The 24,614-nt window shown below is 49.1% G+C and overlaps 1 pseudogene; it reads right to left on the minus strand.

The window, feature by feature from the left end:
* Window positions 1-1,315: 1,315 nt before the first annotated feature.
* LOC112208424 (5S ribosomal RNA) lies at window positions 1,316-1,433 on the minus strand (annotated as a pseudogene).
* Between the last annotated feature and the right edge of the window lie 23,181 nt (window positions 1,434-24,614).

Raw genomic sequence — 24,614 nt, forward strand, 5'->3', positions numbered from 1 at the left:
TACCCAGCCCCTATTCAAGATGGAGTTGCTCTGGTTCACATGCCTCTGACGCTCCTGCGGATGCTGCCAGGCGGGGCGTGAGGTCCCGCCGGCCTGGCGTGCGGCAGCTCTGCATGGGGCTTCATCTGAGGTCTGGTACTGGAGAGTTCAGGGGAACACAGGACGGCAGAAAGTAGCGGGTGCAGGGTGGGCTTCCAACGCCTCATCCAGTGGCCACCTTGGGGCAGGGTTCGATGCTGCTGGTGCCTGACCCTAGTTCATGAGATGAGTGAGGAATGACTGAACACTGTCTGGGAGCCTTGGGCAGACATTTGCTTTTGGCTGAGGCTGGCATTGCTGAATGATGCAGTCAGTGTGGCCCCAGGGTGGCCACCCTAACTCCCCAGAGTCTACCCTCCTGTGCCTGTGCAGCCCCCTGCTTCTGCAGTTAGGACCTCGCTGGGCTGTTCCTGCTGCACTGGGGAGTTCTCCTGGCAGGCAGGCCCTGGTGTGAGCATGAAGCTGCATGACCATCAGTGACTCCCCAATTCTCTTCCTTGCCTCCCCTCCTCTGGCCCTTCCCTCACCACATGACTGCATTTCCGGGAGGCCCAAAGCTCCCTAGCACAATCCCTTTCCTGCTCTGTCTTCCCAAGAAGCTGCCCCGTGCATGGTGCTCTCGTGAGGACACTCGGATGCAGGAATCACTCTGCGTCCTCAGATGAGCGCTGGGTTTGTGCGGCAGTCTGGCCCCTCTGCCTGGCAGTGGCACCATCTGCTCCCAGTCCCTCAGGCCTGCAGAGCTCTCAAAGAGAGCCCGTCTGGCCTGGGCCTCCCCCTCTTCTCTGCCAGGGCTCAGAGGGAGGTGGTGCAAGGGCCAGGTGGCACCCACCTGCTCCCCTCCTCTCTCACCACCAGGCAGCCCCCCCACCAAGCCCCTGCTGTGGGAAGCTTGAGGGTGGCTGATATGGCCAGGCGTGGGTGGTGGTCACTGGGCTGTTTGCTGATGATATTCCCAGCTCTCCACTTTTGGGGATGTGGAAGGAGACCCATCCTGGTTTCCCTGTGGTTGGCTGGGGCAGAGTAACTGGTTCTGGCTTCGATGGTAACGAAGTGATGAGTCGAGAGTGGCCTCCAGGCTGGGCACTTAATTTCTAATGTGAGGCCTCTCAAAATTCTTTCTGCCTCTTCTACTAATCAGCCAAATTCCAGAGGGGAGACCCCAAACTCTAGCCTTGGCATGAGGGAACATGTAGGGGAGCCCTACCCTTCTCGTGGGATTCAGTGTGAGCAATGCTGCATCTCTGATTTCTTTTCTATTTTTATTTTTTACAAAAGCCTATAGCACCCGGTATTCCCGGGTGGTCTCCCATCCAAATACTAATCAGGCACAACCCTGTTTAGCTTCTGAGATCACACGAGATCAGGCATGTTCAGGATGGTATGGCACAGACTGTATCTCTGATTAAGTCACTACAGTGAGGTTGTTGACTGTCTCAGGGCAGTAAAGCTGATCCCGACTGACACAGGCCCTGTGGAAAATGCCTCTTGTTCAGAACGAAGGAGCTGCTCCTGGCTAGAGGAGCCCTGGTGATTCATGTGGTGCAAACCTTTACAGAAGGGGAAATTGAGGCCCAGAGTGGGAAGGATGGAGTCTTAGGTCACAGAGCCAGTTGGTTGGTGCCACAGCTGGGAGGCGATTGCTTGTCTTGTTGGTATCTTCTTTGTTGAGTCACATTGCTTCCAGAGACTGGATTTGTGGAAATGCTTCTGAAGCAGAACAGAAAAACAATGGCCCAACTTTGGGGTGAGGGAGAGTTAATGAAGAGAATTTTTATTAAACACTCATTTTCAACCTTAGCCTGAGGCCAAGAAGACCATCCTGCTGCTATCATTGAGGCTGCAGGCTTCCTGGCAGGGGCGTAGCTGGGTCGGCCCCTGGAAGCCTTTGAACAGTTTGCAGCCTTCTCTGAAGAGCACACTGAGTTCCCTGGGAGACCAGCCAAGGGAAGAAACAGGGGCTGGTGCTGGCTAGGTCCTTTCTGGGCGGGCTCACATTGCTGCATGTAGGTTATATTAGCCTTGTCTCGTTCTTTTTTCTTTTTTTTTTTTTTTTTGAGATGGAGTCTCATTCTGAGCTCGGGCTGGAGTGCAGTGGTGTGATCTCGGCTCACTGCAACCTCCACCTCCGAGGTTCAGGTGATTCTCCTGCCTCAGCCTCCCGAGTAGCTGGGATTACTGGCATGTGCCACCACACCCGGCTAATTTTTGTATTTTTAGTAGAGATGGGGTTTCACCATGTTGGCCAGGCTGGTCTCGAACTCCTGACCTCAAGTGATCCACCCTCCTCAGCCTCCCAAAGTGTTCAGGGATTACAGTGGTGAGCTACCACGCCTGGCCAGCCTTGTCTTGTTCTAAAGGCGAGTGCATTGGAGGTTTGCAAACATTGACTTGTCCAGGGTCACACAGCTGGTAGGTGATGGAACTGGATTTGAATGTGGGTGGTGTGGCCCTAGGACTGGTTCCTGGAGCTGTCAGCTGCAGCCCTGGCTCAGCATCCAGATTTTGCCACCTTTTAGCTGTGTGTCTGTGGGTGTTGCCTCACCTCTGAGGTTGTTTCCTTGCCCCTCAGTTGGATCCTAGGGCAGATCCTAGGCCTGCCATCTTGGTGTTCCCATGAGTTTTGCAGACAACGTGTGTGAATGCTGGTTAGGGCCAACGCAAGGCAGGCAAGGCTCATGCATGTAGAGTCCTGGGAGTTCCTCCAGCACAGAACCTCTTGGAGATCTGCTGCTTCCACCCTCGGGCCGGCATGGGTGCCTCAGCCAGCACCCAGCAGTTTCCCCGGAAGAGAAGCTCAATTTCCCTGAGGCTTTGGTGGCAGTTCCCAGAAAGGGCTGTCCCCTTCTGGGAAGGAAGGAGGAGAGAGGGTGGCGGCAGGGAGCAGCTGGTGGCTGAGCAGAGAGGTCAAGGGAGGGGAGCGGACGCTGCCAGGAAGCACATATTGATTTCCTCCTTTTAAAAATGGACTCAAGTGGAATCATTCATAATGTGTTCTGCCACCACTGACAATACCCATTCCCATCACTGTCAGGGAAATGGATTTGCAGCACTCTCAGAAAAACCAACATGTTGCCGGAGATGAGCAGAGGTGGCTTGGTTCCATCCTCAGATGCTTTCTGGTGGCTTTCTGGAGACAGAGGGCGGCAGGATGAGCTGTCTGGGGCTATTCCCGGGACAAGATCTGCAGTGAGCCTTGCAGCCCCAACAAGCAGCCACCCCATCGTGGGCCGGGTGTTGAAAGGGGAAGCCCAGAGGGGCCTGACAGAGCCCTGGGGTCGGGGAGGCCGCCTGAGGAAGCCAGCGTCTGAGATGAGTCTCAGGATTGGCCATGTAGAACCTTCTAGGTGGAGAGACACCATGCCCGGCCCCTGGCCAGGCAGCTCCCTGCAGGAAACCAGTGGGAGCCCAGTGTGGCTGGGACTCTCAGGGTAAAGGCAGGAGATGGGGAGGCTGGAGAGAGGGACAGGAGCCCCCGGCGGTCCCAGTGTCTTTCCCTGCTACCACCCTCCAGGGGCCGTCAGTCCAGGTGTGGGGAGGCACCTTTGGGTGGGGTATAGCCCCTGCTGATCACCCATGATGCCCACCCTGGGCCTGGAGCTGGGCAAAGGGACACTGACCGGAGGCCGCTGTTCTGCCTCCCTTGGGCTTGGCTGAGGCTGCCCAGCAACAGTGGACACATTCCCAGCCATGGCCCCTCTGGGTGGTGCCACCTGCTCTGAAGACAGCCCAGGCCAGTCCCCTGTCCAGGCAGACCATCTCCCCTGTCAGCAGGGCTCAGGAGGCCATCGCACCCAGGTACATCTCAGTGTTCATTCATCCACCCAATCATTCCTTGGGAGGAACATCGACACCTGGGCCTGGGCAAGGTGCTGGGGAGCCAGCCCCATAGCGTTATGGCAGGAGCAGGTGGGAAGCAGGGCCCACAGTATTATGGTGGGGGCGGGTGGGGGGGCGGGTGGGGGGGCGGGACCCACAGTGTTACGATGGGGGCAGGAAGTGGGGCGGGACCCACAGCGGTATGGCGGGAGCAGGTGGGGAGCAGGACCCACAGCATTATGGTGGGGGCAGGTGTGGGGGGGCGGGACCCACAGCATTATGGTTGGGGTAGGTGGGGGGGCAGGACCCACTGCGTTACAGTGGGGGCAGGTGGGGGGCGGGACCCACAGCATTATGGTGGGGGCAGGTGGGGGACGGGACCCACAGCATTATGGTGGGGGCAGGTGGGGGGCGGGACCCACAGCGTTTCGGTGGGGGCAGGTGGACAAACACAGGCTTTGGAGCCAGGCAGACTAGGATCAAATCATACACTGTAGGTGACCTCTAGAAAGCCATCGAAGATCTCTGGGCCTCAGTTTCCTCAACAGCAAAACAGGGTTAACTCTTGTCAGATGGCTGTGGGGCTCCAGGGATATGGTGGCTATGAAGGACCTGGCAGGTATTAGGCCCCCACCAGGGCCCCAGGAGCTCAGCCCAGGTGCTGTTCGTTTACCTGGACACTTCAGGCAGGCTGCGCCACAGGGCCTTGGCATGTGCTGCCACCTCCCTGTCACCCCAGCACTGCCCCCTGCCCTGCTGTATCCTCTCGCCACAGTGCTCAGTGATGTCCCACGGAGATGGGTGTCTTTTCTTTCCCTCACCAGAATGTGAGCATCGCCAGGGCTGGGGTTTCGATTTGCTTTGTTCCCCCAGTCTCTTCCATGCCCAGAACAGTGCCTGGCCAGTGGCAAGGGCGAGGGGTGCTGCTGAGTGGCTAGAATGTCTGAGAGCAAAGCCATGGCCATTTCTTCTCACTAACCCTGAGCAACAGAAGAGGGGTCTGGGCCGAGGGCCTTAGTGGAAGGGGGCTGTCAGTCCTTTTGAGCCTCCACGAGGTGGGAAGAGAGAGGCTGGGCCTTGGAATCAGAGAGCTGGTTCCACCCCTGCAGGGAGTGCAGGTGGGAGGCTCAGGCCCCAGGTGAATCAGGCTCCGTCCCTGCCTGTGAGAAGCTCCTGGTCTGGAGGGGGCCCCAGCCATGAGAAGAGTTGGAAGCCACCCAGGATGATGTCAGAACCAGACCCAGACAGTGACTTCCCGGGTCAGGGTGCCCCTTGGCAACCTCAGAGGGCTGCTTGGCAGTAGCCCAGTTGGCCCCTTAGGGAGGCACCCCCAACCTTCCCTGGCCACGTGGGTGGGTATTCATGGGCCTGGCTGCTGTGTAGGTCAATGAGACCCAGGCTCCTTAGGAGCTGTGTGCTGGCATGTTGTCTCTGTCCTCAAGAGCTCTTTCCCCCTGGTCATTACAGGTACACGCAGATGGCAGAGGACCTGTAAAACCCGTGAGGGGTTGAGGACGTTGCCTGGGCTGAACAGTTGAGGGATGCAGCAAGGGACTAAGTCAGGGTGCCCACCCCGGCACACACAAGCATGGGCCTGGGATTGACCAAAGGACGGAGTCCTCTGTCAGTGATGAACACGAATCTTCCTGGGAGAGGGGCCCGAGCTGGATCTGAGTCCTGTGTGGCTGATGCCCTCTGACTGTGGGTGGTGACTGGCTCACTGAGCCTCAGTTTCTGCACCTGTAAAGCGGGCGTGGTAACAGTACAGCCTCAGGGGCTGTCTTGGGGTAGAGTGCACACTGAGCACTGCTTGTTCTCGCAGTTACCATGGGGATTCGAATTCACTCCACGGCATGAACCACATGTGCTGGAGGGGACTTTCCCGAGATCTTCTTGGATGGTGGAGCCTCTGCAAGTAGACTCTAACCAAGAAAGGAGGGCGGTGGGCCCAAGGCACAGCCAGCCCTTCCCAGTTGCGTGAGTGGAGGAGCAGTGGGTGGTGGCCTTGCTGGAGAGAGAAGCCTCTGGGAGTGGGCCTGGGCCCCGTGCTCCTAGCCTGACCCTCCCGGTCTGAACTGAGCCGTCTCAGGGAAGGCCGTCTATAGAGGGCAGGCTTAGTGGGGCTGTGGCGCTGTCTTCCCAGTGCTGGTGGGGAAATACCGCAACTCCGAAGCCCCGCGTGTGTCTAGCTCCCAGCCCTTCCCTTCAGAGGCCCAGGCCTCGGGCATCAGGCTTACTTCCAGCTCCTGGCCAAAGCTGCAGCAGCTCCCAACAGGACAGTGACATCTGTCTCTGGGATCAGAAAGTGGTGGCTGAGGCTCACCCCATCCTAAACAGGAAGAGAGCAGGCAGACGAGGCTGGGTCCCTGTCCCTAAGGCCTCTACAGAGGCAGGGCCACTCAGGGTGGACATGGCCACCCAGAAGGGTGGCCTGGGCTGGGCTAGCCTGGGAGGGTGAGGAAAAGGAATAGATGAAGAAGACTGGGAGATGCACCTAGCTTTGATGCCTCTACTTCCTGGGCCTCTTTGATGCCTCTGCTTCATGGGTCTCTTTGATGCCTCTGCTTCATGGGTCTCTTTGATGCCTCTGCATCATGAGGCTGCTGTATGCTCTGCTGGATGGTGCGTTGGATGGCCAATGGCAGGCAGACAGCGTTCCCGCCTCGGCTCTGAGACCAGGCATCTCCTCAGCACAGAGAGCCCCACTCCTTCAGGGGTCACCACTGGAGGAGCCACTGCCTCTTTCCTTGAGTTATCACAACAATCCCAGGTCACCCCCAGTGTCACCCCGTTTTACAGAAGAGACAGCTAGGGAGTTGCGGAAGCTGCTCATGAGTGCTGGGTGAGGGCCAGACCCAGGGTCCTTCTGCAGTAAGAGCCCTGCCCCCCTGGGCCTGGGGCAGCGGCTGTGTTTTCAGGAAGGTTGCACAGAATTTAGATCTCTGCCCCACTTCCGCCCCTGACTTAGGCGTCTTCCAGAACCCCCTAATCCCCTGCTTTATCTAAAGAAATGAGTGCTGCAGAGAGCTAGCCACAGGCTCCAGGGAGCAATTTCTAATGGGAAAACATGCCCATTTGCCTAAATGAATCAAATCCATTTCTCTCCCATACATATTTCATGGGCTTCCTCTGTGTAATTTAATTATCACTGTTGTTAGTGTTAATGCCCTGGTTGGTGCAGCTCTGCTCCCCAGACCCTCTGAGCCTGATGCTGCAGCAGGGCTTGAGGAGGAGCCGGAAGAATGGAACCATCGCTATGGCAACAGGATGCCATAATATTTCCTGATGATCTATTGCTTTAATCTTGAGGGCTCTGAGTATATTGCCAGCATTAATAAATAAATCTAAATAACACCCCGGTGAGATTGATATTATTCTATCCATTTTACTGATGGATAAACAGCAGCTCAGGGGGGTTAAGTGCCTCGCCTGGGGGATGGGTAAGAAGGACTGTGCTGGAGACGTGTTCGAGGGCCACACCGGTTTCTGGGGGCCCCAGTGTCCCTGCTGGAGGGGCTGGGTCAGGTGCCCTAGAAGCCTTCTGGGAGCCGGTGGCACCATGATGTTGGAAAGTGCTCTGGACATATTTACTATTTGTGACCCTGTGTCCGGGTTGGGGCCAGCCCAACTTCTGGTAGTGGCAGCAGGAAGGGCCCTCTGGCCTTAACAGGGCCCCTGTTTCCTAAGTCCAGAATGTTACCCTGAGATGTTCTGTGCTTTGGTTTCGGTGTGTTCAGCAATACATTTCCTTGGAAGAAATAGCCTTTGATCCAGTCCCAGCATCACCTTGTTGTGAGAGTAACCAGGATGAGTCTTGAGTCTGGGTTTTAGAAGTGGAGGGCAGGAGGGGCAAGGAGGCAGGTGCGTTCTGTGCCTGGTGTTTAGATGGGTGAGCCCCTTGCCCCCTTCCCCAGCTGCATGCAGATATGTGTTCTCATTTTTTATTTTTCCAGCTAAGGGCTTGAACCTCCCCCACCTTATTTAGGAGGATTTCCAGCCCCTCTCCCTCCGGGTGAGGCCTCCCCGCCCTTTGGCTGTCCTGGGTCTTACTCCACTTAAGAACTTAGTCCCATTTCCTCTGTGGCTGCCTGACCCCACCACATAGTATCACCGCTGAGCATGGGTCCTATGTAGCCTGATGGTGGCTTGTCCAGCCTGTTCCCCTCACTTCTCGCACACTGTCTCTCACCTGCCCAGTGGCCAGTCCAAGCGCAGTCACTTCTGCACTGTTGCTGCACTCAGTCCAAAGCAGCTGCTTGGTGGCTTCAGCCTCACCCCACTCAGCCTCCCACAGATCCTCAGTCCATCAGCGTCCATTACATACCAGCCTTCGTTACCCACCAGCCTCCATTACCCACCAGCCTCTGTTACCCACCAGCCTCCATAACCTACCAGCCTCCGTGACCTACCAGACTCCATTACCCATCAGCCTCCATTACTCACCAACCTCCATTACTCACCAACCTCTGTTACCCACCAGCCTCCATTACCCATCAGCCTCCATTACCCACCAGCCTCTATTACCCAGCAGCCTCCATAACCTACCAGCCTCCATGACCTACCAGACTCCATTACCCATCAGCCTCCATTACTCACCAACCTCCATTACTCACCAACCTCTGTTACCCACCAGCCTCCATTACTCATCAGCCTCCATTACCCAGCAGCCTCCATGACCTACCAGCCTCCATTACCCATCAGCCTCCATTACTCACCAACCTCCATTACTCACCAACCTCTGTTACCCACCAGCCTCCATTACCCACCAACCTCTATTACCCAGCAGCCTCCATGACCTACCAGCCTCCATTATCCTCCAGCCTCCATTACCCACCAGCCTCCATTACCCGCCAGCCTCCGTGACCTACCAGCTTCCATTACCCACCAGTCTCCATTACCCACCAGCTTCTATTATCCACCAACCTCTATTACATACTAGCCTTTATTACCTGCCAGTCTCCATTACCCACCAGCCTCCATTACATACCAGCCTCCATTACCCACCAGCCTACTTCTTCTTTAAAGCTGATGGCCCTCGTGGAGGTCTTTGTTGTCCTTTTCATTCTGTGATCCTTACTTCTCTGTTAAAAGGGTCCTAATAATGCGGGATAAAAAGCCCGCAGCTTGGCATCTGGGTCCCTTTCTTTACGGCACCACCTGTGCTCCTGCTCGATTACCTGCCCCTTACCCCAGGACCAGTTATGTCCACCAAGGAGCCTTGGGAACAGCATCGGACCAAAGTGCCCCTCAGGGCAGTGAGGCCATATCATTTTTGCCTGAGCTCATCTTAGCTGGTTTCCAGTCTCCTGCAGCGCCAGGGTGCTAGCTGATGACTTCTCTAGCTGGCATGGGCGGCTCGGCCTCTCCGCTCCTCCCGTACAGTTCTGTGAGCTCCTGGGTCTCTCTGTTCATTGCTGGTGCCAAGCACTGTGCCTGTTGAGTAGACGTGCTTTGGGGAGTGTCCCCATTCCACACGACCTTTCTCTACACTCCCTTCTCTGACATGGCTGGCTGGACCAGATGTGGGCATCTGACCCCAGTGGTCCCCTCAGGTTCCTCCCAGTCATTTGGAATTGGGCATCTGCGATGTTGTGACATCATAAGAAATACATATGTGGTCTTAGTCCCTGGCTCCTGGCACAGAGCTCCTAGTACCCTTGGCATTCTCTGAGTGATGAGGGTGAGAGGAGCACCTTCTGTTATTCACAGCAAGACCCTTTCAACCTCACCTGAATTTATGCCAGTGAGATGACTCTTGGAGGACGGGGCTGGACCAGCTGTGTGATTAGAGGGTCGGAACTTTCAGCCTATCCCCCACCTGCTGGCAGGGAAGAGGGCCTGGGGATCAAGTTCAGTCTCGTGGCTAGTGATTTAATCAGTCGCAACTACGTCATTGAGCCTCTGTGAAACCCCCACATGATGGGATTTGGACAGCTTCTGGGTTCATGAGAGGCCCCCATAGCTTGTCCTGTGCATTGCTTCTATTGGCTGTTCCTGAGTTCTATCCTTTGTAATAAATTGGTAGGTAAACAGTATAATAAACAATAAACCATTTTCCTGAGTTCTGTGAGCTGTTCCAGTAAATTATTGAACATAAGGAGGGGGTTTAAGAAACCTTTGATTTATTTCTGGTTGGTCAGAAGCACAGGTGACAACCTGGGGCTTGCAACTGGCATCTGAAGTCTGGGGAAGTCTTATGGCCCTGAGCCTGTGGGATCTGTGCTAACTCTGGGCAGTTAGTGCCAGAATTGAGTTAAATTGTAGGACACCCAGTTGGTGTCCACAGAGAATTGGAAAATCGGTTGGTGTGGAAAAAAACCTCCAGACACTTGCTCTCGGAATTGTTGTGTGTATAGAAAAAACCAGTTTGTTTTTCTTTTAGCCTCAGACAACTGCAATTGTACCTGAACCAAGAGAACATGTAGGGCAGGTGGGCTGGGGCAGCCCCCTTTGGCTCCTGTGCCTGTAAGAAGAGGAGGATGCTGGTATTTAGCGGGAGGAAGGGAAGGAAAGAGAGGAAGAGGGAGAGAGACAGAGACAGAGAGAGAAGGAAAGGGTAGGGTGTGGAGGAGAGAAGAGGGGAGGAGAAGAGGAGGGAAGACAAGAAAGTAGAGAGCAGGAAGAAGTAGGAAAGAGAGACCAGGTGGCCCCTGCAAGAGAGGGGAGGGAAACCTGGTGGCTGATGCCTTCTCTGCTGTGTTCTGCTTCCCCAGCCATTAGCCCTGTCTAGTCCCTGGGCAGTCCTTATAATAGTCTGCTTTGATACTAGGCAGGAAAGAGGTAACTCAGGAGGCTTGAGTTGCTGAAATCCTGCACTTCCCAAATAAAGGTCTGTTTTCAGGACTGGTCCTTGCCTACTCCTGGAAGATTACCTGTGACATCTTAGAATATTCTGCTTCTAAGTGTTTTTGCATGCCTGAGGCTTTGGGTCAGCTGTGCCAGTTTGACTAGGTAAGTTTATCCTGACAATGTGCTGTATGGTGAACCCCTGCTTTTGCTTAGGGGCAGGCTGGAGTCTGAGTAGTTGAGGTCAGTCATGCAGAAGCTGTGTGCTTATGCGACTGTCCTCCAATAAAACCTCTGGACACAAAGGCTTGGGTGAGCTTCCCTGTTGGGAACACTTCACAAAGGTTGTCACACATCATTGCTGGGAGTATAATAGTATATCCCTGAACCAAGAAAACATGTCACACTCCACTGAGAGGGGACACCTGGAAGCTCACACCTGCAGTCTCTTGGATATCACTCATGTGCCCTTTCCTTCTGCTGGTTGAATCCATATCCTTTCACTGAGATAAACCATAAATGTGATTATGACACCTTTTTCTGAGTCCTGTGAGCCCTTCTAGAGAATCGTCAAGCCTGAGAGTGATCTTAGAGCCCCTGACACAGTGGCGTAGGCATACTTTTCTCCCTTGCAAATAAAAGAGCCTTCTCTGAGATAGCTTGGCATGAAAGTGATGTACTGGAAAGAGTTTCAGCAGGAAACAGAGAGCACACTCAACCTGGGTGCTGGGGAGGGGTTGATGAGGGGACTGTTGAGGACAGCAGGGCAGTGTGGAGGGACCTGCAGGCATGCTGTGGAACCAGCCAGGGGCTGAACCAGAACCCAGGGGAAGCTCTGGTTGTAGGAAGAGCAGCTCAGAGAAGTCAGGGCTTCAGTTAGAGGGCACAGCTCTTGTAAGGGAAATGGCTGCACTTCAGTCAGGAGTAGGTCGAGGTGGCCCTCTGGCACAGCATGACTCAGCGGGTTTGGAGTGAAGGTGCACAACTCCACACATTATATAACCATGCCATGTGAGATGCATTAAGTGACCACTCACATGAGCTCGTGGTTGGCCTGGAGCTGCTATTGTCTGTAAAATGTACTGCTGATGCTGTACGTATGGCTCACGCCCAGAGAGAGAATAAAGCCATGTCGAAACTGCCTATGATTCCTCGAGTGTGTTTTCCAGCTACCCGCCACCTGCCCACCAACTCCCCTTGGACCTCAGTTTGGGCTTAGAACCTGATAGCCCTGACCACTGTGACCTGGCAGGGTGAGAGCTGGAGGCCTGGGTCTCACCATCCACTCTCCTCCAGCCTCCAGGCTCCCACGAGGGCATCTGGTCAGCCAGATCCAAAGGAAACCCCAGGGCAGGTAGGTCTGCAGGGTAGATGGAGGCAGTCAGGAAATGCTGTGGAGCCGTGGACAGATCTGATGTCATCCTGTGGGGCTCCATGCATGCCCTGCATCAGAATCCTCACATGTAGCTTCTCCCATCTCATGTCTTCTGGCTGGCCACCTCCTGATCCCTGCACTCCTTCCCACTGGACCTTAACTCCCTGCCCACCTTGACCTGCTGGTGGGCTGTGTCCTCCCCTGCTACTCTTCTCAGGCACACCCACACAGCAATAGCAGCCCTCCCCAAGGAGAGCAGCTTCAGCTCTGCCCACATTCCTGTTTCCAGACCCACCACTCCCGCTGGGTATTTCTGCTGGAATTCTGTAGGGCAGATGTGCCCGATAGCAATAACTTGAGCATACCCTGGGAATGACCCTGTATGGCAGATGCACCTGAATGTTTGTTGGGAGTTCAGAGCTAAGGAGTTCGGGATTGGCCAACCCAGAGATTCATTCCTTATCTATGAGAAACATCTAAGACCCTGTCCCGTCCTGTGGAACACAGACCATACAGGGGATCCAGACCCTTTGCTTTGGGTGAAATGAAGGTTACTAGGCGGGGGTTGTTGGGGAAGGGTGCTAAGTGAAAATGCTATATAAACTGCATGCGTTTTATAAACAGTGGCAGTTCTCCTGTCCAGCCCGCTGCCGCTGGACTGCCCTGTATGGAAGTTCCCCTCAAGAAACCCCATGTCTCCTTTGCTGGCTGTGGGTCTCTTATTTGGCCTCATGACCCTGGTGCCAGCCCTGTTGAGGTTAATAGGGGTCTGACATGACAAATTCCCATAGGCTCATCAAACTCAACCAGTCCCAGGACACACTGACCCTCATCCCCCTGCCTCCCCTTTTCCTGTGTTCTGTCCCTCCCAACTGACATCCCACTTCTTGCTCACTAGCTTGATGCGTGACTCCCCACCAGTTGCCTCTCACTCCTTCCCACTCTGCCCAACCAACAATAAAGCTCTCAGTCCTGGCAGGTTGTGGTGGCTCACACCTGTAATCCCAGCACTTTGGGAGGCCGAGGTGGGTGAATCACGAGGTCAGGAGATCAAGACCATCCTGGCCAACACGATGAAACCCAGTCTCTACTAAAAATACAAAAAATTAGCTGGGCATGGTGGCACGCACCTGTAGTCCCAGCTACTCGGGAGGCTGAGGCAGGGGAATCCTTTGAACCCGGGAGGCGGAGGTTGCAGTGAGATGAGATCATGCCACAGCACTCCAGCCTGGTGACAGAGCAAGACTCCATCTAAAAAAAAAAAAGCTCTCAGTCCTTCTCAAATCCATTCTTCCTCTCTGCTTCCACCATGAACTCCAACTGCTGCTGTTCCATACCCCAGCCTGAGCCCTGTGGGCCCAGAACTTGTCAGCCTCATCTTAGGGCTGGGGACACTGCCTACACAGGCCCCACCAGGCCACCCCGTATAAACCCTCCAGGGTGCCTCCCTCTTGCTGAGCATGGATGGAGATGGAGGCTGCCGGTTGGTGCTCACAGCCTCCAGGTCTCAGACTACAGTTCTAGTCCCATCTCCTGCCCCTCCTGACCTGTGCTTCACACTGTGGCCCTGCCCAATCCCCCCATCATGCACACCCCCTGGCTTGCTTGTGCTGTCCCTTCTTCTGCCTCCTGCCTGCTGCTGCCTGCTCTTGCTCTGAGGAATGCCCACCAGAAACCTTTCCCGCATGCTGGCCAGGCTGGATGAGCATGCAGAGTTCTCATCACCACGCGCAGACCAACCCAAGTGATGACTGAGCCTGTGCTGACCGGGAGCTAGGGGGCAGCAGGTCCTTTAGCTGAGGGTCTAGACTCAATGGGTGCTCATCCAGGCCCAGTGCAGGGGATGTCCCTGGAGTTACTGCTAGGGGCTGAATTGTGTCCCCCCAAATTCATGAGTTGAAACCCTGATTCCCAATGTGATGCTATTTGGCAGTGGGTCCTTTGGTAGGTACTTAAGGTTAAAGGAAATCCATGAGGGTGAGGCCTTCATGCTGGGATTAGTGCCCTTCTAAGAAGAGCCTCCAGAGAGTTTTCTCTCTGTCTGTCTCTTTCTCTCTCTGCCATGTGAGGATTCAATGAGAAGGCAGCCATCTGCAAGCCAGGAAAAGGGCCCTCCTCACCAGAGCCCAATCAGGCTGGCAGCCTGATCTCGGACTTCCGGCCTGCAGTATGGTGAGAAATGTGTCTGTTGTTTAAGCCACCTGGTCTGTGGAATTTTGTTATGGCATCGCAGCCCACTAAGACAGTCCCAGTGGAGGCCGGGGCTCAGGGTGCTGTGGGTCTGCCACATGCCTGCCTATTCGTGTTGTATGTGCTGCTGCTTCTGTATTTTGCTCTATGGGGCTCTGATGTGTGAATATACTCTACTCATTCTACTTTTGATGGCCGTATGCATTGTGTCCAATATTTGGCTAATATGGGTATTTCCACTATGGTCATTCTTGTATGTATATCCTGGGATTAGTGCCCTTCTAAGAAGGGGACAGAGGAGCTAAAGCTATAAAGGGGCAGACTTGGGGGAAGGTGGGTATGATTTTAAGTAGGGGCTGGGTATAATTTCACATTCCTTAACTTGGTGTCATATTTCTGTGCAACTCCCCAGGTAGTTTCTATAGGGGCTTGTCCAAAGCCCTGGAATCTGGGAAATCCCCTCACATGCCACTGTCACTGGATGTGCTGCTTCTCCTTTGCTCAGGGACATTTGTCAGTTATGCTTATCTGCCCTAAACAACAGGATTCCAGAGCAATATTGGGCCCTAGGTTGATATCATCCCCCTCCAACTGCACCCATGAACATAAGGAAAACCTGAAAGATACACAGTAAGAGTGGAAAACCATAACATAACTCCCTAAGGGCCTGAGAAGTCAATAAGAACGTGGGGATTCTGAGTAATGTAATCAGTAAGATGACTTAATAGTTTACATATCAAACTGTGCCCTTCAGGCTGAGAAGCCCAGTTCTTTTCCAGTGCCCATGGGACACTTACAAAAATATTGCATTCATTAGGCAACAAAGTAAGAAAAAAAATTCTAGTAAATTTCCCCTAATAGAAATTGTACAGGTCAGTGCTTTGACCTAGTACAGCAAAAATGGAGATTAACAACAAAAGAGAAACCAAAAATCTCCATCCATGTGAAAATTAAATATAAACATAAAAACATTGCAACTGTTTTCTAAGTAACTTTTGAATCAAAGAGGAATTTAAAACTGCAATTGCAAAATACTGAGAAAACAGGAACGTGAAAACCCTATATATCAAGAGCTAGGAGAGCTGTCAAAGTTATAATGAAGCAAATTCATGACCTTAAATGCTTTTCAATGTTATGAAGAACAGAAGAAAAATAGATAAGGTAAGTTTTCAATTCAAGTTAATAAGAGAAGAATAAAGTAAATACAAGGAAAGCAAGACAAAGGGATTGATAGATAGAAATTAATGAATTAAAAACCCCAAATCACAAATAAATACCAGAATTGGTTCTTTGGAAACCCTCAACAAAATAAATAAATCACTAGCTGGTGCTGCTGGCCCCAATGTGTTTGCTCTGTATACGTATGATGGATGGCACTGCAGGAAAAACAGTTCTCTATGGGAGGACTCGGGGTTAATGTGTAAGTCCACACTCCCTCCAGGGAGCTCAATTCCTCAAACACTCAGGAAACTCTCCCAGAATGCAAGTGAGTGGAGTATGATTGATTCAGAGCTAAACTTGGATTCACTCTAATTAATAAAAAGGAGGCTGTAAAAACGTTGGAAATATAACTATAATTAGAAACAGGCTGGTCACGGTGGGTCACGCCTGTAATCCCAGCACTTCAGGAGGCTGAGGCAGGTGGATCACTTGAGGTCATGAGTTCAAGACTAGTCTAACCAACATGGTAAAACCCCATCTGTACTAAAAATACAAAAATTAGCTGGGTTTGGTGGCACATGCCTGTAATCCCAGCTACTCGGGAGGCTGAGAAGAAGAATCACTTGAACCTGGGAGGCAGATGTCGCAGCGAGCCAGGATTGCGTCATAGCACTCCAGCCTGGGCAACAAGAGTGAAACTCTGTTAAATAACAAACAAACAAACAAACAAAAACCAGAAACAAAACTTTCATTGTATGTCCAAACTTATGCATTGCATCCTCATGGTGGAGAGGAAAAAGCCTAAAGCACAGGGATTTGGAAGGGTGGGGGGCAGTATCTCAGATGTGGAGGAGACTAAAAAAGGGTTAGGAAAGTGCCAAATACAATTCAATAGGTGATCTTCCAGATGAATATAAATGACCAAAACTTACTCCCAAAGAGAGAGAAAACCTGGATACAATAATAACTATGGAAAAAATGAACAGTTATCCACAAAATGGTAGAATAACAACCAGTTACATGTCATGGAAAATGGCACAAGGTAGGAAGCTCCAGGAATTCATCCTTCCACCAAACAACTAGTGAGCTGGCAAGAACTGTCAGAATTAGTGATTTTGGAGCTCTGGAATTTAGTCAAATAGTTGCAGCCTTCAGGGCAGTGCTTGATGAAGAAAAGGGCTGGTAAAATTTGGTATTTTATGTAACAGCTACCATCCTCCATCCCCAGCCTTGAGGCAGGTAGCTGGAGGAAAGATAGCCGGCATTCCTTGTGTGGCCTGCTGGTGCCAGGGTAAGCAATAAACTTTGTCCTCCAAAATGGGGTAGTGTATTTTGTTCTGTCTGATAGTTTACTGAGGGACCAACATAGAGGCTGGCCATTGTTTCAACCTACTCTGGCTGAAGCAGCACCTGTCCAAAGAATTAAAAGAGAGAAAACATACTTTTTCCCATTTTTGTATTGGATCCAGGAATTAAAATAATTCCCTGTCAGGTCACTGTTTGACCAAACAGATAATGGAACAGGAACTTCAGTGACCACACACAACTAGGCACAGAGATTTTGCAAAAATAGTAAAGAAAAATTAGCAAACAGGGTGACTGCAGCCCTCAACGAACAAAATAGCAATCTACAGGGAAAGGGTGAATCTGATTTCTAGAATGACTATATTACATTATTCAAAATGTCCCAATTCTCACCAGGAAAAAAAGAAATGGACAAAAACATTTTCCCAGAAAGTCCAGACATTGAACTTACCAGACAAAGACTTTAAATTAACTCTCATGTATACTCAATGAGTTGAAGGAAACCATGGACAAAGAAATGAAAGAAATCAGAAAAAATGACGTCTGAAAAAGTAGAAAATATCAATAAAGAGATAGTAATTATAAAAAAGATCCAAATAGAAATTCTAGAGCTGAAAAGTATTATACTATTGCTAAAATAAAAAAAAAAAATCACTAGAGAGCTTCCACAGAAGATTTGAGTAGGTAGAGGACTTGAAGATAGGTAATTGAAATTACCCAGTCCCAGGAGCAGAAAGAAAAAAGAATGAGGAAAAATGAATAGAGCTAAGTAGTCTATGGGCCAGCATCAAGTGGACAAATATTAATATACATATGATGAGAGTTCTAGAAGGAGAAGCTAGAGAAAAAGGGGAAGAAAAGATATTTGAGGAAACAATGGCTGAAAACTCCTCAAATTTGATGAAGGGCACACTTAAACATCCAAAAAGCTTAAAGAAATCCCAGCAGGAGAAACTCAAAGAGAACAATGCTGAGGCACATTATAATTAAATTGTAAAAAGCCAAAGCCAAAGAGAAAATCTTCAAAACAGTAAGAGAAAAATAACTTGTCATGTATGCTACTCAATAAGATAAACAGCCAATTTCTTATCAGAAACTATGGTAATCAGAAGGCAGTGAGATAATATATTTAAGTTGCTGAGGAAAAAACCCCTGTCATCTAAGAATTCTATATCTGGCAAAACTGTCCTTCAGAAATGGATAAATTAAGAGATTCCTAGACAAACAAAAGGTAAGTGAGTTTGTCAATAACAGACCTGCCCTACAATAAATGCTAAAGTGAGTACTTCAGGTTGAAGTGAAAGGTGACTAGAAGGTGACTCAAAGCTGTAGGAAGAAATAAGTCTCTCCAGCTGGGCACATTGGCTGATGCCTGTAATCCCAGCACTTTGGGAGGCCGAGATGGGTGGATCACCTGAGGTCAGGAGTTTGAGACCAGACTGACCAACAGGGAGAAACCCCATCTCTACTAAAAATACAAGATTAGCTGGGCATCGTGGCACATGCCTGTAATCCCAGCTACTCAGGAGGCTGAGGCAGGAGAATCACTTGAACCTGGGAGGTGGAGGTTGTGGTGAGCTGAGATCGCACCATTGCACTCCAGTCTGGGCAACAAGAGTGAAAACTCTGTCTCAAAAAAAAAAGGCTCTCCAGCAAAAGTAACTGCATGGGTAAATATAGAAACTAGTATTATCGTATTTGTTGGTTTGTAAAATCTCTCTTTGTTTCCTATATGATGTAAAAGACAAACAAAACAATAATTATGCATCTATGTTAATGAACACACAAGTATGTATTTTATAAAGATACAACTTACGACAACACAATACAAAGATGGATCAGTGTAGGAATAAAGCTAAGGAATGCTATTGAAGCTATTATAAGTTGGCAGCAATTCAAACTAGATTTTTATGAATGTAGGATGTTAACTGCAACTCCTATAGTAACCACTAAGATAATATATTTAAAAAAATACAGAGGGAGCTGCGGTGGCTCAGGCCTGTTGTCCTGGTGCATAAGGCAGTGAGACTAGGCATTCGAGGCCAGATTGGGCAACATAGAAACCTCTCATCCATATAACTAAGAAAATACAGAAAAGGAAATAAAGAGAAAAACAAGGTTGCAAACTAGAAAAGAAATCAATTCAATACAAAATGAGTCAGTATTGGAGGAATTGAGAAAAAATAATGTAAGATATGTAGAAAAAATAGAAAAATGACAGAGGTAACTCCTTCATTATCAGTAATCACTTTAAATGTAAATGGATTAAACTTATCAATTAAAAGACAGTGATTTGCAAAATAAAATTTAAAAGTAAACACAATCTAACTATATGCTACTTACAATAGATACACTTTAGACCCCAAGATGCAAATAGGTTGAAAGTTAAAAGGATGATGGCTCACACCTGTAATCCCAGCACTTTGGGAGGCCGAGGTGGGCGGATCACGAGGTCAGGAGTTTGAGACCAGCCTGACCAACATAGTGAAACCCCGTCTGTACTAAAAATACAAAAAAATTAGCTGTGTGTGGTGGTGGGTGCCTGTAATCACAGCTACTCAGGAGGCTGAGGCAGGAGAATTGCTTGAACCCAGGAGGCAGAGGTTGCAGTGAGCCGAGATCGCACCACTGCACTCCAGCCCTGGCAGCAGATAAGACTCCATCTCAAAAAACAAAAAACAAACAAACAAAAAAGAATACTGTACCCAACAACAGCAGAATACATATTCTTCTGAAGTGCACTTGAAATTTTCTCTAGGAGGGACCATGTTTAGGCCATAGAACAATTCCCGGTAAATTTAAAAAGACTGAGACCATACAAAGTATTTTCTCCAACCCCAGAGAAATAAAGCTAGAAGTCAACAACAGAAAACCTGGAAAATACATAAACAGGTGGAAATTAAATAACACATTCTTACACAACAAAATGGTGTCAAAAAAGAAATCGCTAAGAAAAAATACTTTGAGATGAATGAAAACTAAAACACAACACACCAAAACTTATAGGATGCAGTGAAAGCAGTGCTCTGAGGGAATTTTATAGCCATAAATGCATAGATTAAAAAAGAAGAAAAACTTAACTCATTAACCTAACTTTACATCTTAAGGACCTACAAAAATAAAAGAACTAGATCCAAATCCAGCAGAAGGAAGGAAATAATAAAACTTAGAGCAGAGATAAACAAAATAGACCAGAAGAACAATAGAGAAATCAACAAACCCAAAAACAAGTTCTTTGAAGTGATCAACAAAATTGACAAACCTTTATCTAGTCTAAGAAAATAAGAGAGAAGACATAAACAATTAAAATCAGAAATTAAAGTAGAAAAATTTCTACCAACCTTATCAAAATTAAATGGATTATAAGATAATATCATGAAAATTTTACACCACTTAATTTGACAAAGTAGATGAAATGAACACATTCCTACCTAGAAATACACAAATTGCCAAAACTGACTCAAGATGAAATAGAAAATCTCAGACCTATAATGAGTAAAGAGATTGAATCAGTAATCAAAAAACTCTCAAAAATGAGAAGTCCAGGCCTAGCACAGTGGCTCAAACTTGTAATCCCAGCACTTTGGGAGGCCAAGGCAGGTGGATTGCTTGAGCCCAGGAGTTTGAGACCAGCCTGGGCAACATGGCACAACCCCATCTCTACAAAAAATACAAACATTAGCCAGGCATGGTGGCATGCACCTGTAGTCCCAGCTACTCAGGAGACTAAGGTAGGAGGATTGCTTGAGCCCAGGAGGCACAGGTTGCAGTGAACTGAGATCACACTACTGCACTCCAGCCTGAGCAACAGAGCCAGACCCTGTCTAAAATAAATAAAGAAATAAAGGCCTATCTTGAGCAGAAAGCCAAATACCACATGTTCTCACTTATAAGTGGAAGCTAAATGATGAGAACTTATGAACACAAAGAAGGAAACAATAGAGACTGGGGTCTACTTGAGGGTGGAGGGTGGGGGAAGGGAGAGGAACAGAAAAGATAACTATTTGCTTAACACCTAGGTGATGAGATAATCTGTACAACAAACCCCTGTGACATGAGTTTACCTATGTAACAAACCTTCACATGTACCCCTGAACCTAAAATAAAAGTTAAAAAAAAGCCCAGCACCAAATGGTCTTACTGGTAAATTCTACCAAACTTTTAAAGAAAAATTAACATCAATGCTACTCGAAATCTTCCAAAAAACAGAAAAGGAGAGACCACTTTTGTACTAGTCTTCTTGGGCTTTTATAACATGATCCCACAGACTGGGGTGGCCTCAATGACAGACATTTATTTCTCATGATTCTGAAGGCTGGAAGTCTAAAATCAAAGTGCCAGCAGTATTGTTTTCTGGGAAGGACTCTTTTCCTGGCTTGCAGATGGTTGCCTTCATATGGCCTTTCCTCTGTGTATGCATGCAGGGCGTGTGTGTGTGTGAGAGAGAGAGTGAGAGAGATTGGGGGGTAGGGCTTCAACATATGAATTTTTGAGGGGCACAATTTAGTTCATAACAACTTCCTAACACATTCTACGAGGTCCTGATACCAAAGTTGGAGAAAGATACCACAAGGAAATTATAGACCAATATAATTTATGAATATAGATACGAAAATCTTCAAAACAAAACAAGACAGTAGCAACCAAATCCAACAGCACATTAAAAGTATTATCCAGCACGATCAAGTGAGGTTTATTCCAAGAATGCAAGCATAGCTCAACATAAGAAAATTAATCAGTGTGATATATTGTATTAATAGAATGAAGGAAAAAACCCCACATGCATCTCAATAGACACAGGAAAAAAGTGTCAAAATTAAATACTTTCTTATGATAAAAACACTAAGCAAACTAGGAAGAGAAGAAAACTTCCTTAACATGATAAAAGACATTTATGAAAAAAACCACAGCTAATATTATACTCAAAGATTGAAAGCCCGTATCAGGAGCAGGACAAGGCTGTCCCCTTTCACTGTTTCTACTCAACCTTGTACTGGAGGTCCTAGACAGAGCAGTTAGCAAGATGAAGAAAGAAAAGGCACTCAGATTGGAAAGAATGAAGTGAAATGATTTCCATTTGATGATGACATGATTTTATAGGTTGAAAATCACAAATAAATCACAAATAACTACTAGAGGCAATAAACACATTTAGGCAAGTTGTAGGATACGAGGTCAATACATGAAAGTAAGTTGTGATTTTATAAACCAGCAGTGAACAATACGAAAGGAAATTAAGAAAACAATTTCATTTACAATTTTATCCAAAATTTACAATACCTGGGATTAAATTTAATCAATGATGTGAAAGACTTGTACAGTGAAAACTATAAAACATTGCTGAAAGAAATTTTAGAACACTGAATTAAATAGACAGCGCATGTTCATGGAGCAATTTGTTGATTCAGTGCAGTCTCTATCAAAATTCCAATGACTTATTTCGCACAAATGAAAAAAACAAGCCTTGAATATGGAATTGCAAGGGACCCCAGGTAGCCAAAAAAATGTTGAAAAAGTAAAACAAAAACAAAGTGAGAGGAGTCACACTTTCTGATTACAAAACTTATTACAAAGTTACAGTAATCAAAACAAACCAAGATTAGACGTGGAGTGAGAGAGACCCAGTGTCTCATCCCTTTTATCATTGTTTTGAGGATCCTCACCCCATACCGACTGCTGGTTGTTGGATGGAGACATTGGTCCCCTACTGGGGAGATCCCTTTGCTGGTGCTTCTCTGCACAGGGTAGCTCTTTTGGGGTCATCTCCTATGCTCAGCATTACTTCCCAGAGACCCTCTAGGATGAGGTGCATTTGGACCCAAAGCAGTGCTTCTCTGGTCCCTGCCACTGGCATTGACTCCAGGTCACCAGTAGGGCCTTTCCTTAGGATAATGTAGTACATAGGTCCTAACAGGTGGCCCTCACTTCACTTCTCAGGAAGCAGAGGTGGGGGTCTGGTTCCACACCCTCCCCAAGGCAGGGGTCTTTGTGCAGGCTGACCTATCATCAGCCTGCAAACCAAGGGTTCTAAAAGGTCACAAAAGTGCCAGCTATGCCTCCATTCCTCACTGCTCTACCTTGCAATAAACAAAACAAAACAAAAAACAATGCTACTTAGAAGGGCAGAAAATCCAGCTTCTATAGATTAAAATAAACACAGAAACACCATTTGAATATAATTTTGCATATCTGTATATGTAGGAAAATACCTAAATACCAACAATAAAGTAGGATTATAGACACTTTCAAATTTTCCTTGTATTTTCCTGCATTTTCCAATTTTTCAGAGTTGAGACCTATCCTTCTGGTGAGATGAAAACTATGTTATAAACTGGTTGGGGAGTGCATTTTCCTCTTACAGGGCTTAGTGTGGGGCTGGGAGTCTACCGAGAGCCTCTGATGAATTTTACATTCAATCTGCGAAGCACTAAAGGAGGATGCTTAGGGTCTAAGCAAGGAAAGGTCTCACCAAAAGAGAACAGAATGCCGAAGGGGTCCTCCTGCTGCCCCCCTTCCTGCCCCCACTCCTCCAAATTGTCCCAGCCTCCTGATGTGTGAGTGCTGGGCGCTGGGAAGGAGCTGCCTGCAGAGGCCTGGGTGCAGGTGGAGCTTTGTTTTCCTGGGCTGGGCCAGGTTGTCCTCAGTGTTTGCCCTGTGGGGCAGTATGGGAGTGGCACCCTCCCCCTGGCTTTCTTCACCCGCCAGCCTCCCTCTCACTTTCCCTGGCATCAGAACTGAGACTCTGCACACCCAGCTTTGCCCCTGTGGGTTCCTCTGCCTGATGCCCACTTTCCCATGAAGCTGCTTGGGTGCTGCCTGTCTTCTTTGAGAAACCACTCTGGGACACTCCAGGAGAAAGAGCACCTGCCCCCTCAGGATGGTCCCCACGCTAGTCTGCTGCTTCTGTTCCCTGTCTGTGGGTTCTGAGAGAGCAGGACCTCATCTGTCCTGCTGCCTGATGAATCTCTGGGGTGTGCAGTGCCAGGGGGCTTCTAGGAGCCCTGCCCTGCAGGGTGGGGAAGGTTATGACCTGGATACCAGCAGGACCTCACACATCTGTCCCCTGGGGAATGGCACATTGGTCCCATCCGTAATGTAGCTCTAAGAAGCTTCATGTCACCCCTACACTTGCAGGATGAAGTGCACATCCCTGGCAGGGCCTTCAGGCCCTCTGGACTGACCTTTCCCCTGCTCTGAGGCCCTGGCCTTCTCAGGATGCTCCTCACCCTCATGCTGAAACCACCTTTGCAAATGTATGATAGTAAGAAAAATCTGACATGGTGGACTCCATCTTGCTTCTATGTCTTTGCTCATTCCTTGGTGGGTGTGGGCCAAGCTAACTTTGTGAGAATTTGATTTATAGTTTATTTTTTATTTTTATTTTTTTTGATTTATAGTTTAAATGATAATAACCCTTTCCCCAAACTGTTCTTGTAAAACTAATGAAAATCCATCAAGTTAGGAGGATGAGAGGGGCTTGAATTTTCAATAATTACCAGTTCATTATTCCGGAGGTCATAAGACTTGCAACTTCCCCAATTATTCTTGCAGATAACATCACTATTGTAGAACCAAATGTTATGGGCTCTTCGGGATGTCACTTTTCTGGCTGGAAACCTCTGTAGCTGGAGATGCCTTTGCCCAAGTTTTGCTCAGGCCTGCTGGGCTCATTCCACCCACTTGGCCTAGCAGGCTGTGCTTGGCTCATGCTGCCAGCCTGGATCCCATGCCTGCCAAGGGCGAGCCAGGCATGGAGCAATGAGGGGTGTGTAAGTGAGCGAGCCTGGGGTCCAGCCACCATGCCCAGTCAGGCACACTGGCTGCTGCAGCAGGGTAGGCAGCTCCGGGTGCAGGCATGGGCACTGGCTCTCTGTGAGGTTGTGGCTGGACCAGGCACACCACAAGCAGCTTCCACGGCTGCCACTGGGGAACATAGTAG

This window comes from Pan troglodytes, chromosome 13 (genome assembly GCF_028858775.2).
Source record: "Pan troglodytes isolate AG18354 chromosome 13, NHGRI_mPanTro3-v2.0_pri, whole genome shotgun sequence".
Classification (NCBI taxonomy): Eukaryota; Metazoa; Chordata; class Mammalia; order Primates; family Hominidae; genus Pan; species Pan troglodytes.